Genomic DNA, 15851 nt, shown 5'->3' on the forward strand with positions numbered 1-15851 from the left:
TGCCGTAAAATAAGGACAGAAACACCATCAACGGTTTGGGGGGATCCCCTATATACCGTAGCACATGCAAAGGAAATAATGTCTTCACAGACAGAGCTCAAAATGGAACTGAGAAAAAGACAAATGGAGGTGGTATACATAGTTAGTTGCAGGAAGTGATGTCATGAGTGAAGGGCATTCTGGAACCAGAAGTGACACCATGAACAGGTGGGGTCTTGAGGGTTGGAGTCAGAAGTGCCATCATGAAGAAGTGGCATCTTGAGGGTTGGAAGTGGAAGTGAAGTTATTGTGTGAATTCTTCAGTTCTGCAGGGAGAGAGGAAAAAGAGTTAGAGGGCAGCGCCAACCCCTGGTTCGGCAGGTAACTGCGTCTATTTGAGCCCATAAACTGTCTCCGAAACGCATGTGTGACACTACATAACATAGTATTTAAACTGATATTGCAGCAAGTAGATGATAGCTAATGCTCTCAATCAACAAAAATTGAAAATAACTACCAAACATCCAGTTTTCCTTTTGTTATTTTGATGATAGTGGACATTTTTTTTCTAAAATGTTTCCCTTTTATAAAATTTTGCTCATTATGATAAACAAGCTGAAATGATGAGTCAAGATGAATATAAGTATAATTTCAAACTGACTGCATCAAGTAGGAATTTGCAGAAACATATTAACTTTTTTTTTTTAATTCAAGTTTAACCACATAATGATGGTGCAATATTGCATTACTTCAATTGAGCTAAAAATGTTTTACTGCTGATTATCATTCTTACTCATTTCAGTGTCCACAGGCTAACTACTAAAGGGCATATACATTGTACCTGCTTTTGTTAGCTAAATAGATAGCAAAAAAACAGATGAAAGTTAATTGCTATATATAATTTGATAATTAGCCGCAAAACTAATTAACATTCTGGCACAATGAGTCAGCCAGATACTGTTGTGTTTCCTTTCCAAAAAAACTATAATTTAACTATTTCTGAGGAAGTGACAAGCTAAGTTTTGTCTTGATTTTTATACATATATTTGCACTTTTTTATATAATGGAACCATATACAGTAGCTACATTTTACCACAGGGAATATGCATTCTGTTTCCAGGCAATGATAGGCAAAATACTGCTAGAAGCACTGAATATTGCAGGATTTTTTATTTCAATTTTATTTATTCATTTGAATATTTTAATTTTTTTGTGTAAAATTAAATTCTTGGGTATTGGAGTCCATGATCACTAAGGTGGTTCTCCCAGGGCGAGGCTCATCCATTGCACTCCGGGTGTGCTGACCCCTGCGATTTCCCCAAATGCGGGAAACTTGACTGCATAATTTGTGGTAGTGGGGGACTGCATTCTCGCTCTCCCCTGAGGAAAGGGTAGTGCTGCTGCCTCGCAGTTCGGAGACCTGGGGAACTGGGTTTGCTTCCTGGGTCCTCCCTGCGTGGAGTTTGCATGTTCTCCCCGTGTCTGCGTGGGTTTCCTACGGACGCTCAGGTTTCCTCCCACAGTCCAAAGATGTGCAAGTTAGGTGGATTGGCGATTCTAAATTGGCCCTAGTGTGTGCTTGGTGTGTGGGTGTGTTTGTATGTGTCCTGCGGTGGGTTGGCACCCTGCTCGGGATTGGTTCCTGCCTTGTGCCCTGTGTTGGCTGGGATTGGCTCCAGCAGACCCCCGTGACCATGTGTTCGGATTCAGCGGGTTAGAAAATGGATGGATGGATGGTATTGGAGTCACAATCACGGTGAAAGGGTGTGTGAGGCCTACAAAAGACCCATAAAGCCAGCAAGGACTTTCACTGACATGTCCAGAAGAGGCTCACCTAAACTCACCAAGGCCCCAAATGCTACCTGCTAGATTCTAACGAAGCAAGATCCAAATATGAAGAGCTGGCTTTTAAAGTGAAAAATACAAGGAAGGCCCCCTCAATAGTCAGTCATTGGTGTTCTGTTAGCATTATACCTATTTTTGCCTAATTTTAATTTTAGTTTGCCTAATTCCATCTCTTATGCCACAGTATCTTTTGAAGTAATAAAAATAATTAATAAAATGTACTTATCTAGGTACAAGTTAGCTATTTCTCAAAATATGACTGTTGATACTACTCTATATCAAGACCTTAGGAATGGTTGGAAATGTTTTTCTTCTTTTATAATTTTTCCCTTTCAACCGATGCACCCCACCATCTTATGTAAGTGGAGAATGTCACCCCAGTGTCACATGACTGACAACAGGTATAGCATCAGCCATGCAGATATAGTCGCAAAATGGCGGCAACTATCTAAAAACCAGAACACAAAATGGCAGTATAGTGAAGTTTTCAATATAATGATAAAAGGAATAAAAAACAAATACAAATAGAAAATTTCTAAAAATAAAGAATGGAAGTTCCAGGGAAGCCATAACGTTAATCAATTATTTTAATTATCCTAATGCTCTTCATATGTACCTTTTCAATCTTGTTTGGCTTGCTGGTCAATTTTTTAACCACTTGGAAAGTTTGTAATCACTCTAATGTTCTAGTGTTTTTTTGTCTTTTCTTATTGCATTTTAATAAAACCTTTGGAAACTTCACACCTCCAACATCTTTACACAGAGTCATATCTCTAGCTGGATGGCACAGAATTCAAGAAAGTTTTAAAAAAATCACTTTGTGCATTGCCTGAGATTTTCTTATGTTGGTATTTTCCTTATTCTATAGTCATGATGTGCTGCATGTAGTGGGAAATGGGGGCACCAGTCTACACTCTAAGTGTATAGTATACGGGGCCGACCGTGACCAGGATGGTGGTGTAAGACAGGGAGACACGGACACAAAAGGGTTGGATTTTGCAAAAACAAAGTGAGGTTTTATTTACAGGTGTATACAAAGAATAATAATTAAATAACGTCCTGAGGAATATATAAATAAATACACAAGGAGACACAAAAACAGTCATGAAACATCCATTGAGCTTCACAATTTGTCTGTCCCCCTTTAGATTTCTTTTCACAAAGTCTGATTCTGTAATTATTTCCTTTTAAACCACCATGATTCTATGTAGTGCATTAAACTTAAACAATGTTAGCTTGATACAGGTCTTAATGTGTAAAATATAGTGTAGTGTATAGCGACCTCACTGCTTGTAGTTTTATGCACTTATAAAAAGAATAACTGATATAATACATCTCTCTATCACTATATCTTTATTTCATAGAGCAACATTAACAATGCTAAATAGCACAAATAAGATTAATATATAGTACAGAACACACAAGCTGATCAGTATAATATAAATCAAATATATTACATAAGTAAAAAGAAAGCCGTAAAGCATAAATATGTGTTTTAACATAGCTAAATGCCATTTGGTGACAGACCCTTTGTTGTTTTCACTTAAAGTATATGCAAATCTCCTTTGACAATTCCAATGGCAATAGAGAAAAAGGGGAGAAATGCTACAGCATACAAAAAGTTTATTCATAAGTAACGGGCACGGACTGTAAATATTATCATAAAGAACAAGGTATTTTGTTTTAGCATGCCGAGACAACTAATGTACATACTTCAACTTTGCTATTACCATATTTGTCTAAAATCTTCCAGGAAACAAACAACTGCATTCTTAAGGCAATTTCATTCCAAGAAAAGGTTTACAATGACAATATAGATGTAAGCAAGTGTTAAATATTAAAATAAAAAGTCTCAAAAGGAACCTGTTGTGACATTATGATGAAAATATTTACTTGGTTGAATCTGGTGCTATATTTGTTTACACAGGTGCAAAGGAGTTGTTTGAATAAAACGAGTAATACTGTATATTTTGTGACATGAGAAATAAGCACGCAAAGATAATTAAATCAGCAGCCACAATATCCTTGGAAGTCAGTTTCTGGAAGAACATATGGTACTAAATGCAGTTTGCTTAATTCCTCTTTTGGAGTTCTGGTATGATGTACACTTTTATTTATATGTTAAAAGGTTACAGCTGCAGATGGACATAGGAGTTCAAATCAAATTTACCACTGAAGCATTTGGGACTTCCATCCTAAAACATCATGATAAACTAAAATAATTCAACAAGAAATTTTCTGAAGATTACAAACATTATGGAAATGAGGAAATTTATAGCAAACGAGCTGTAAACAAACTAAGGAATTCTGCTGTGCCATATACTACATTATGTAAACTCAGCAACATCAGAACATTGAAATTTGGTGAGCTAAGAGAGTAACACTGCTTCTTCATAATGTTGGGGTTCTGGATTCAATTACTGTTCCACTTGCTGTTTCATCTGAATCTGCACATTTTTCATATGTTCATATGGGTTTTCTCCCCTTCCCAAAAATGTGCTTCTAACTTGATTTATGTCAATAAACTGGTGAAGGAATGTGTGTGTGCATGCCTGATGCTGACCTGTCATGAACTGGCATCTCATCTAGAGTTTTTCTTTGCCTGTGGTGTTAGGATAGCAGGGCCATTGTGCTGCTCTTTATGCCTATTGGTTGTGATGCTAAAAATGCATCTATCTGCCCATATACTGTCAGAGAGAATGTCGAGCACTAAGGGATTTTTGCCTTGAACAATGATAGCTATTCAACACACATATGGCTAACTCAGATGCTGCAAGATGTCTGAGGCTTTAATGATGGTTCAATTCACATATCTTGCACCACACGCAAATCACTTGGTAATGTGCCATCTCTCTCACGTGTACATGTCACAAACGGCAATAGACGAAGGAAAATATTCTGCATAAACCAGACTGGCTGCATACCTAAATGACTAAAAAACAATTATAATATTAATCATTATTTTTACAATAATTCACCTTGCCTTGCAGAAGTGTGCACACTGGATCTTCATGGGTACAAACTCTTGAATGCAACCTCTGTTACAATTTTCTGTTATTTCGTGAGCCACAGAAATAGGAGCTAGTCCGCTAAGACTGTTCGTTGCACTGCCAAAGTCCCTCAGAATGTCCTCACCTTCCTCAGTCTGGGATTTGAAAGAGAGGCATCAGCTTTTGCTACCTTTAGGAGCAGGGCCCTCGACAGCCACTGTTGCTTGCAGTGAACTGAAGCTTCTGTTGGAATATCGGACTTGGTGACTTGGCGAATTTTTATCTTCACTAAATGAGTGTGAGTCAGTGTATTTATGAATGAACCTTTATGTTTTTGTTTTCTCTTTTAATAGTCTCCTCTTGTTGTGTTTACATACTGACAGTTTTGGTCATTCTAACATTGACCATGTCTCACCCCACTGATCAAATTTAGCACAAGTGCCGTAGAAACAAGGATGGGTAGCCTGAACTGGGACTGACACATTACTCAGCCATTCGACAAGATTTAATAGAGAAGTGGAGAGCTTGTTCCTAATAGGTCACAGTTTAAAACTGTACATTTGGCCGCCTGTACTCAAGTGACACTCTAGTCTGCATATACAGTATGGATGGACAAGCTCTGCAGGATAACTTTCAGCTCCCTGTGAGCCTGTAATGAAATGTATGGATTGAGGGATGAGATCTGACATACGGAGAGAATTCAAGTTATGAAAAGATGTTGGACTTGCACAGACTGAATGGGTTACATTTAGGCTATAAATCAATCCAGCAATGTATTTTCAGGTTTCATTTCACCATTTTTATCATGTGCTTTGCAAAACCCTATCTATTTATAACTTAAATTTGGACTAATAAATTGATGGAGCAGGGTGTATTTTCTGAGATTTACTCCCAAAAGCCCTTCTACTGTTGTGCAAAGCAAGCTCAGTTAGTACTGACTTATTTAACTTATTTTCTGGCTGCAAAGGACACTGCCATATGTTTGCCCTCTGTGCAGATTTACTATTTTGAAGGGTGCACAGAGTAAAGATTTTGCAGTAACACAGTCATTTACTTGTTTATTTTTGAGTGCACTGAAGGAGTCAACCCAGAAGAAGCAATTACCCTCATCTCTGACCACACCTGTTCCTGTCTTTTTGCGTAAATACCAAGCAGAATGGGAAGTAATCATCATTTCTTGGGCCATCACTCATGAGGAAGGAACATCAATCCTGTCCTGCACTGCAGCAGCTTCACTTTCTCAAACCACTAAAGCAACAGAAAATCGACAGAGGTACTCCTGGTATCCTTACATTGTTTTTTGTGTTCCTCCTCTTTACAGGCTTTAATTTCGGTGAGCCCCATTGCCATTAACACTGTATACCTGCTTTTTCCAAGATAACATTGTAAAACACTTTACCACGAAAATGACTGAAAGCAGTCAAAGCCACAGAAGTATGCTTGATGAAGAAGAAAGCGAATGCTGTTAAAACCAAATCTCAATCATCCATCCAAGAGAGCAGTCCACAGTAACTGGCCAGAAATGTCATAAATTGGGCCAATCAGGCAAACACCTCTCTTTCCAACAGCTCTCTTTCCAGCTTGCTATGCAAAGGTAGTGGTATGACTCTCTGCAGTAATTACAGACATCAGTATTTCCAATTACTGACTGGCTACAGAGGACTGAATAGTTTTCTCTGAAGTTCCCCAAACATGTGGATAATGCATCATATAATTTATTATGGTGGATTTTTAGAGGGATAAAAAATAAATGCATACAGGCACACATCAGCCAAATGCCAGAACATAATTGTGACCATTGAGTACGTTCTGCTATGAAATAGTGAAAAACATAAAATAGAAAGACTGGTGATTTCAAAGAGAAAACTTTGACGAAAAGATAAAACACTGACAACTGAAAAATTAAAAATACTTAGATCAGCAGAACACACATTATGCCAAATCAAATGCAGCCCCCATCTTACAGCAGCAAATGATAAACATGACTCATTCATGATGAAAAAACCTGTGTCTGCTTTGTTGAGTTTTTCAATCTGTTATTTCTTCAAATGCTACAGTGCTACAGCTGAAGATCACAGCAAAAAAAGGGATCTTCAGCTTTAGCACTGTAGCATTTGAAGACATGTGAACTAAAAGGTAGTTACACTTTGAATGCATAGGTGTAGTATCATTTAGTACAACCCACTAACACCAATTATTATAAAACCAGTAACGGCGCACTGCACAATTACGTGCAGTGAATACACTTGACTTGAGCATTCCTAGTTTTCATACTCTTTCTCTACACGTTTAGCATTCGTTTGCTCAGATGTTGATGCACTTGCTGCTTCCTGAGCAGCTCTTCTTTTCTCCACCCTAGCAGCCTGCTTCTTCTCTTCTTTCATCTGCATCTTTTCACATTAAAACTGATTAAGTCAGTCTTTGTGTTTAAATTACTTAGCATGTTTTCCTTAATTTTTCACTTAAGCTGGCACTTAAGTCTTCAATCTGCCTCAAGAATGATATGAAGAGGTAGGAGAAGTGACGGCGAAGGTGGTAGGGATGAGAATGGCACCCGTACGCATGCGCCACACGGCCACCCTGCAGCCTGCTGCCGAGAGTTGATTCTACAATAAAATAAAATTAAACTAAAAAGAGGAATAACCTTGGAGGTCAATCATCACCCTGAAAGCAGATAGTAGACGTCATGTAGTATATGTGTACCAAATTTCACGTCAATAGTTCAGACAGTCTGCTAACTACAGGTGATTTAAAATCCTGAACAGACAAACGGACAGCCACAGTAGCGTAATATATAGGAAGATAAAACAGACAAGTCTGAAAGATGGTACAAACAAAATCTGCCATCTTGTCCTACTTTCAGTGTGTATCCTAGTTCTGCCCATGGAACAAATAGTGCAATGGCAGATATGTCAAGCATCCATCCTGGACTTATTAGCACACTGTTGGCAATGTGTATTATAATGAAGTGATCAAGCTCAAGAATGACAGAATATCAGTACCTGATTACGCTAAGTAGTAAAGACAGGAAGCCATGTGATCATGACAAAAAACAGAGTTAATGTTGTGACTGAAGACATTCATTCAAAAGTGGATCAACTGACACAATGTTTTTCAGTAATTTGTTGTATAAGATTTAGGTGACTGTTTACAGGAAAATTCGACAGAATACAAAATTATATCTTCCGTGACATCTAAAAAGAATAATACAGGGATTTTATACTCACACTTTGACATACCTGAAGTCAGCCAGTGTTAGAAAATGTAAGTGATGACTTAATATTCAGCCCACTTTCATTGTTCAGTTAATTTTCCTACTAGACTCACATAGGGCCAGACCATCAAGAACAAACCTGTACTAGACAAAAGAACAGTTTGTTTTATGAGACACCCACACTGAGCCGGTTTGAGTTGCTAATTCGCATAACAGTCATGTCCTTGGCCTGTGGGAGGAAACTTGACTACAAAATGAGAAAAGTCACAAAGACATGGAGAGAACGGTCACATTTCAGAAAAAGGAAAACCAAGGTCAATTGAGATGTCAGTGCTAGCCAGTGCACCAACACACCACCCACAAAGAGATGCTCCCAGTGTACTGATGTCTTCTAACAACAGTTTAGGTTTTTTACAACTCTTCTGTACTTTTGGATATCTAGCGCTGTATGAACTCTGTGAATCCTCAATGAAATCCTAGTTCTTATCTAGTCTTTGAACTAAATATAGACAATAATACACAGCAGGAGCTAATGCCTTATTTTTATAGTCCCCATGACTATAGCACTTTACCCCAGTTTCATAGAAGAGATTGAACACACCACCAAAGGATACTGAGTAGTTGCACATTTACTTGAGAACTGCAATTATTTTCAGCTAATAGAAGCCTAAGGCAAGCAGTCTGACAATTTTGCATTCCCTGAGATTACCAATACTAATAGTTCAGTCAAGGTGAGTAGAAGATCTTGTTTCAGGGAAGACAATCACAAATACAAGGATTCTCTTCATACATGAGTGAGCTTCTTTTGAGCTTCCTTTGTCTAGAATCCTTCAGCCTGATTTATATACTGTGCCAACCAATCATCCTTCAGTACATGTTGTTTTTCACACTCCAATTATGACTTGGCACAGACACATCCACTCATTTAAGAGAAATGGAGAAGACAACTGCTTTCACAAGAAAACTAATGTACCATCAGTGCTGGTCTGTTGAACTGGTGGCACCAGTAATTCCAGGAACAGTCTATAGTGTAGAAGCAGCGGCCATTTTAAAGCTGGTTTTAGAAAGATAATTTAGTCTCATTCATTCATTCATTCATTTTCAGAACCTCTTATTGTAGCACAGTATTATGAGGAACCCTTGCCTATCTTGGCAGCACTGGACACAAGACAGGACTCAACCTTAATCAAGGCGCCATTGCATTGTAGAGCTCAGCCTTTCTGACACTTTGTACAAATTTATCAAGTGATTTACAGTTGTGCAAAAAGGAGAATGTCATGTAAGATAATTGTAATGAAGGTATTGCTCAATGGCAGCTTTCACAATCATGCACTACTGAATCAGGAAGTTGGACCCAATGCAGATGTCTGGTCAGAGACATGGAGACACAAGACATCTTCCAGGATAACCAGCTTATTTGTTTACCACCTTATCTATACTATATGAAACTGGCAAAGGAATCTCTTTCACCTTTACAAGCATGTTACATTAAGTTTCTTTGTATATTGTGGCACTCGGACGGGGCTCATGCCCGGCCAGGACGCCCAGGAAGACAGGAGGCAGGCTCATTCGTCCGCCCTGGTTGTATTGGGGGCCACGGGTACAGGGCTTGGAAGCCCAACCCTGTAGGGGCCCGTGGTCACCGCCAGGGGGTCCCGTCCGGGTGCCACAATATTTATGCACATTACAAGTATATAAACCATAAACACATTAGTTTCCAGCTCACTGTATTGCGAAACGGTGTCCTGGCTTGTCGCCTCATAGGCAGGAGAAAAAAAGAACGACTTCCAGAAGAGGTAGAGTGATGATACGCGCCCTTTTTTTAATGAATTGGAACACCAGCCTTTTTGACAATAGTAGAAGAGTAACATGTAGAGACATAGAAGAAACAAGTAAAAGATTGCTGTGATCCATCATTGTATTATTAGAAACAGATCACAGATATTTTAAATTAAATATTTTGGTTAACTTTAAAAAATTATATTAGGTTGATGCATGGAAATATCAAAAAACAAAGCAGTACTTTTGTCATGCTATCAGTAAAATAATGGATGAGCAAATTTCTAACTGGTGCCAGCTGCAGTAACATGTAAGGCATTACTATGAAGTAGAAGGTGAATTTTAAGTACATATCCTCAAAAAGCTTGTCATTTAAATGATATGTCCTAAGAAGAAACTTGTCTTTTCTAAATGAAAAAAGAAGTGATGAATTCAAGTGTTTACAGTGAAGAAACCTAGTAGAGGGTGTCACAAACACTGTGTCAGTTACGGAAAGAGATGAGAAGATAAAGAGGCACAGTTAGGGGAAATTATAAAATATGATTTTAGGCAAAATGCAACCTTTTGAGTTTTTTTCAAGGGTTTACCTAAGAACTTGATAACTTTAGCTAGCTTATTTGAAGCTGAAACATCTTGACATATACAAATTAACTACTGTGCTTGTTAAACAGCCATTGACAACCCTGCAGTATCCTCTAAGTGGTATAGACTTCAGTGCATGTCATTGCACCACTCATAACCCACTTTTTATTAGTGGCAGCCTTTTCAAACTGTACTTTTTGTATACATATTTTTTTCATTCAGTTGTTAATTGAATTTTTTAAGTACTAATTCATTTTTAATAATATTACCAGTTCTGTTGATAGAGTTGCAAAATCATGCTATCTGAAAGATGTAGTGTAAGACTATTAGATAACACCTTCTTTAATTTCATTTATGAAAGATAGTCATTCACTTGCTCAAGACTGATTCTTGATGTGAAGTTTCCAGGACAACAATTTTAAAAATGATTGGTTTTATTTTATTAATTAATAACAGGTAGTTAAATTTGTGGTCTATTAAAGTAGTCCATCAAAATTCATCATTATGGTAACAAAAACATGTAATTCTCAAACCCACTGCAATTGTAAGCTGTAAAAGTGTTATATTTTCAAACACTTTCTTTCTTCCAGGTTAAAGGAAACCTTTCCACACTTATCAGAATCCAAATCCATATTACTAGATAAAAGTGGTCAGTTTTTAGTTACTGGTAAAATTTTCAAGACTACCAGATAGTCTATTCATTTTTGAATCGTTTCTGATAGTCAGAAGCTTTATTTGGACTTTTCAGACCAGATTATATTAAAATTGCATAAGAGATTATGGATTTGGTGGTAGAGGTTGAAATGCAAAACAAAATTTCTTAATCAGAAAAGATCTGTAAGCACCACTCTTAGTCAGAAAGCTGTTTTGATTCTAAACCTTAAATCAGATATTTTTAATCATTTTCAATGAAAATTAGTGAGAAGAATGTATATGCAATAGGTAATTTTCATTGTACTAACTACAACTTTTTTCAGATTGGTAATCACTAAAATGGCAAGAACTGACACAGAAGAATATACATAATTAGTAACTGGTTACATCCGGAAATGTGTTGGTAATGCTGTAACCAAGAAAGAAATAAAGACACTGCCAGATTATAAACCATGAATGAATGGCAAAGTTCATTCCCTGTTCAAGCATTAAAACCTGGCATCAACGAGGCTCAGAGAGCAGCCAAGAACAACCTCAAAGTTGGCATCAGAACCACAATATTCAACTTATAAAATATAGATAGAAAGCTACTTAAAAGAACAAGGCAGGACCATGGTACATGTGGAAACTCATTCACGCAATAATCAAGCATAACTCCATAGTCACCTGTGTAGTACCCATCGAAATCAGCTAACGGTGTGTATTTTTTTTTTAATGAAACAGCATACAGACATTCAGAAATGCTACAGCAAGTGAGGGCATCTTTGATGAGAGTGAATACATTTAAAGCTGTTGATCCAGATAACACTCCAGATGTGCACTTAAAGCATAACTTGATCAGCTAATAAGTATATTCTGGGAAATCCATAATTGTAACCTGACCCTGCCTGTTGTTACAACCTGATTTAAGATATGTACCATTGTTCTAGGCCAAATAAATTAATGGTTTTATGTCTGAAAAACTACTGGCCTGTAGTACTCGCCCCTGTCATCATGAAATGCTTTGAGCAGTTGGTCATGGCATACTGTATATCAACTCCACCTTAACAGGCACAGGACACTTAACTTCATTCTGTCAACCATGCAAAACTCAAGGAATGATGCAATTTCCACAGAACAAACACACCTTGACAAAAAAAACAAAACAAACATTTGAGAATACTGTTTACCATCTTTAGTTTTGCATTCAATACTGTAATCACCTTGAAACTAATAGCAAAGCTCTGGGACCTTGAACTGAACATCACCCTTTGCCATTATATCCAGGACTTCTTAAATTGTAATGCTCGAGTTGCCCACAGCTGGCACACTTCCTTTGTACCTGGGACATCAATAGTTGTAAACTGGAAACAACAGAACAATAGATGGTGCAAAAATGCTTTGTGATTTTTATTTCAAACAATAAACAAGGCAGTGTCCAAATTAATGTTGAAGAAGTGCAGTGAACTTATTCTTCTTTGAATAAATAAAAATTTCCATTATAAATGCAGTGCTCCATGAGAAAGTTAATATCCAATAAATAATCCAATTAAAGATTAGGGGGAGACTCTGCTCTCTCTCTCTCTATCCTTACTCTCTCCACTCACTGATCTCCTGGGTATTGTGATGCCCCATGAAATGGCACCTCTGCACACTAATTCAAAATTCTGGGTATCTGTAATTTAACCAACTGGATCAGTGTTGTAAAATGGAGGTACAGAACCAAAGAAAATATAAAAAAAAAAAATAAGTCTTTATTATAGTGCCAGCAAGACAAAAAATTTCTAATGCCTGCATTTCAAATTAAATGCAGTCCTCTGCAATGGCACAGAATATACCTGTATATATATATATATATACCGTGGCAGATGTTTGCTTACTTGCTGACAAACCACAAGCTTTACCTGGTAGGTATCCACCCATACAATCAGATCGAGATTCAGACTACAAATGCTATGAATGTAATTACCCCGATCTCCAGGCTGTCAAATAAATGAACTACACACCGTGGCGCAACGTAAAGAGGCTTCGCCGCTGACATCCGCGGTTCGATCCCCAAGAGGGGGTGCAGTGAGTGTGTACGCCTGATGAGCCCAGAATTAGGGTGAAACACGTGTCGCATACTCTTTGCATTATTTGACAGTAAACTATGCAACATATATATATACATATATATATATATATATATATATATATATATATATATATATTTACACACAACAATAAACAAAAATAAGTGATAGTGGTTCTGTAGAGATTTACAATGTCTCAAAATAAAAGTGATAAAAAAAAAATTAAAACAAACAATCAGACAACTTTTCATCTCCCTCTTTCTTGCAGGACAAAAATCAAATGTGAGGAAAACAGCACAAGAACAAAAAATACAGAAAAATCAGTGGAAAAACACCAAATAATAACTCGTTATATACGCAATGCTCAATAAAGCTCGCTCACTAATTTGCTTAGCTAACCTTCTCCCTCCTATGCCAGATGGTCAAAAGACGACTCCTGCTGGGCGTCTCTTGGTTTTATATGTCAGACTGATCTACCTTGTTAATCATTAACACCTGCCTGGTACAATTCAATCAGTGATGCTGCTTGTGACCTTCCACCCCTGCAACCTTGATGTAGGTGGAAGGCTCTCTATATCTTGGGCGTCTCGCTTGTATGCAGATACATGGCTGCCGCTACGCACACACACACACACACACACACACACACGTGCACATATGTGCACATGCCTCCAACTTCAGGCAGCTTTCTGAAGTTGCTTTCATTTTTTTACTGTTTCTGCAGCAGTTTCGATCTCACAGCTTCTCTGCATGTCCGGCTTACATGCCTCCATTTTCAGCCGATTACTTTGCCGCACCTCAAGCAGCCAAACAGACTTCCTTTCCTGGTATGCCACAAATTAACACTGTGATGTCAGAGGGCTGGTGCTAGAGAGTTAAAGGGAGAGACAGGCCTTCTCACTCACATTAACTGCCCATAAGGTTTCCACCTGTGGCATACCTCCATACCACCACTGTAGCCATTTGCTTCCACTCACCTCATCAGCAGAAAAGTACATTTTTCATAACTAAACTATACAAAAATAAAACTGCTATACAGTAGTAAGGTATTACATTGTCTACCAATTTCCTGTGATACAGTATGGCTTATCACAAGTATACTCAGCAGAGGCAAGACACCAGAAACAGCAGCCCAGTCACCTAAGGTCCTGACCAACTGTTTGTTAGTGTCTACCAGGATGTGTTGAACCCGACTCTGTCTTTCCCTATGACAACCTGGCCATCCATGGGATCCCTAGGTGTCCCTGCAATCTCTCCTCCTCTGCAGGGTTTCCCTTCACTGACCTCAGAATGCACTGGCTCGCATCTGATTCCTATTTCTCCTTGTCAATCTTACTTTCTCGATTCCTTTCTTTTTCCTCACTGCTTCCTATCTCTGCTTTTACTTGTGATGCCCAGGTTGTCCTCAGCTTGCATTTCCTCCTTGAACCTGAGTTATCAATAGACATGAAACCGAGATGGACTTGCCAATGAGGGCACATAACACCGCAAGTGTGGTGTAAAAGTGCTCCGTACCTTTATTCAAAAGTAAGTGTCAAAACAATCAACAGTTCAGTGCAGTCAATTATAAAAAATCCAAATAAATATTCCAATAAAAACCAGTGGTTAAAACTGGGTACTTTTCTCATTCTTCTCAGGCCCAGTTCACCCATCAGATTTACCCAGCTGGGTGCTATGACATTAGCAAATATAGTCAACCTTTAAAAACTGGTTTGCACCACAGCCACTTTAACTGATCATACATCCTACCACCTTCTTCCTTTGCCATCCGCTATACAATCTTCACAGCCCTGCCCTGTGAGTGCAGTCCGCATGGTCCTCATTGGGTCCAACTCCCAAATGCCAAGCTTCCAGCCCTCTGCACTTCTTGCTCACCCAATTCTCTGCTCTCTTCTGCTCCCTCTCTCTAGCTGCTTTCTGATTTTTGGAGCTCCTTTCTTGATTCTTCTTGAACCTCACCTTCATGCTCATGTAGTTATGAAGCCCTAATTATGACCTGTGGAGAGCCGATGTGTAACAAATGAGCTTATCAAGAAATTAGCATGTCTCCACACCAAACACCCTGTGCTTGCAGAGCACATTACCCGCTCACAACCACCAAGTCTTAAATGCACTGTTTTTATTTTAAATCTCACACACAGCCATGGACCCCTAATGTGCATCACCACACTCATACTGTCAGGCTTAGGAAAATCTAACAATGTCACATTGAACACTGGAGCACGCTGTGTGCTCAGCCCATTGCTGTTTTCCTTCTTTACACATGATTGAATTGTTAAGCATATACTAAACATTAGGCATCATTAGGATGATGACACATCAATTCTGGCTCTAGTTTCTAATATTAATGGATAAGTTTCAACTTCTCACTAAATGGTGCAATAACAACATTCTTACATTGAATGTCAGCATAACAAAGGGTCTGATTGAGGATTTCAGGAGACTTGGAGGGAATGACAGGCTGACTGACATTAATGGGGTTACTTTAGAAACAGAGAGTAGATTTAGGTTCTTAGTGATCCACATCAATACGGATCTCTCATGCTTCCTCAACAACACCACCCATAATATTAAAAAAGCCCAACAATATATTAACATTTTGAGGACACTTTGGAAAGCCAGTCTGTCACAATAAATGCCAACAGTAAGTTCTATAAATGTAGAGTGGCATGAACACTCTCCAGCTATATAACAGTACCTTACAGCAACTGCATTGTGAAGGCTAGAAGTTAAAACGGTCCATTTCATCAATGGAGC

At 38.2% G+C, this 15851-nt stretch overlaps 1 non-coding gene across 1 annotated transcript; it reads left to right on the forward strand.

Moving 5' to 3' along the window:
• Positions 1–1200: 1200 nt before the first annotated feature.
• LOC114651487 (U1 spliceosomal RNA) lies at positions 1201–1362 on the forward strand. Its single transcript, XR_003716189.2, has one exon. It is a non-coding gene; the product is annotated as a U1 spliceosomal RNA (small nuclear RNA).
• The last annotated feature ends 14489 nt before the right edge of the window (positions 1363–15851 follow it).

The sequence above is a fragment of the Erpetoichthys calabaricus genome, chromosome 4 (genome assembly GCF_900747795.2).
Source record: "Erpetoichthys calabaricus chromosome 4, fErpCal1.3, whole genome shotgun sequence".
Classification (NCBI taxonomy): domain Eukaryota; kingdom Metazoa; phylum Chordata; class Cladistia; order Polypteriformes; family Polypteridae; genus Erpetoichthys; species Erpetoichthys calabaricus.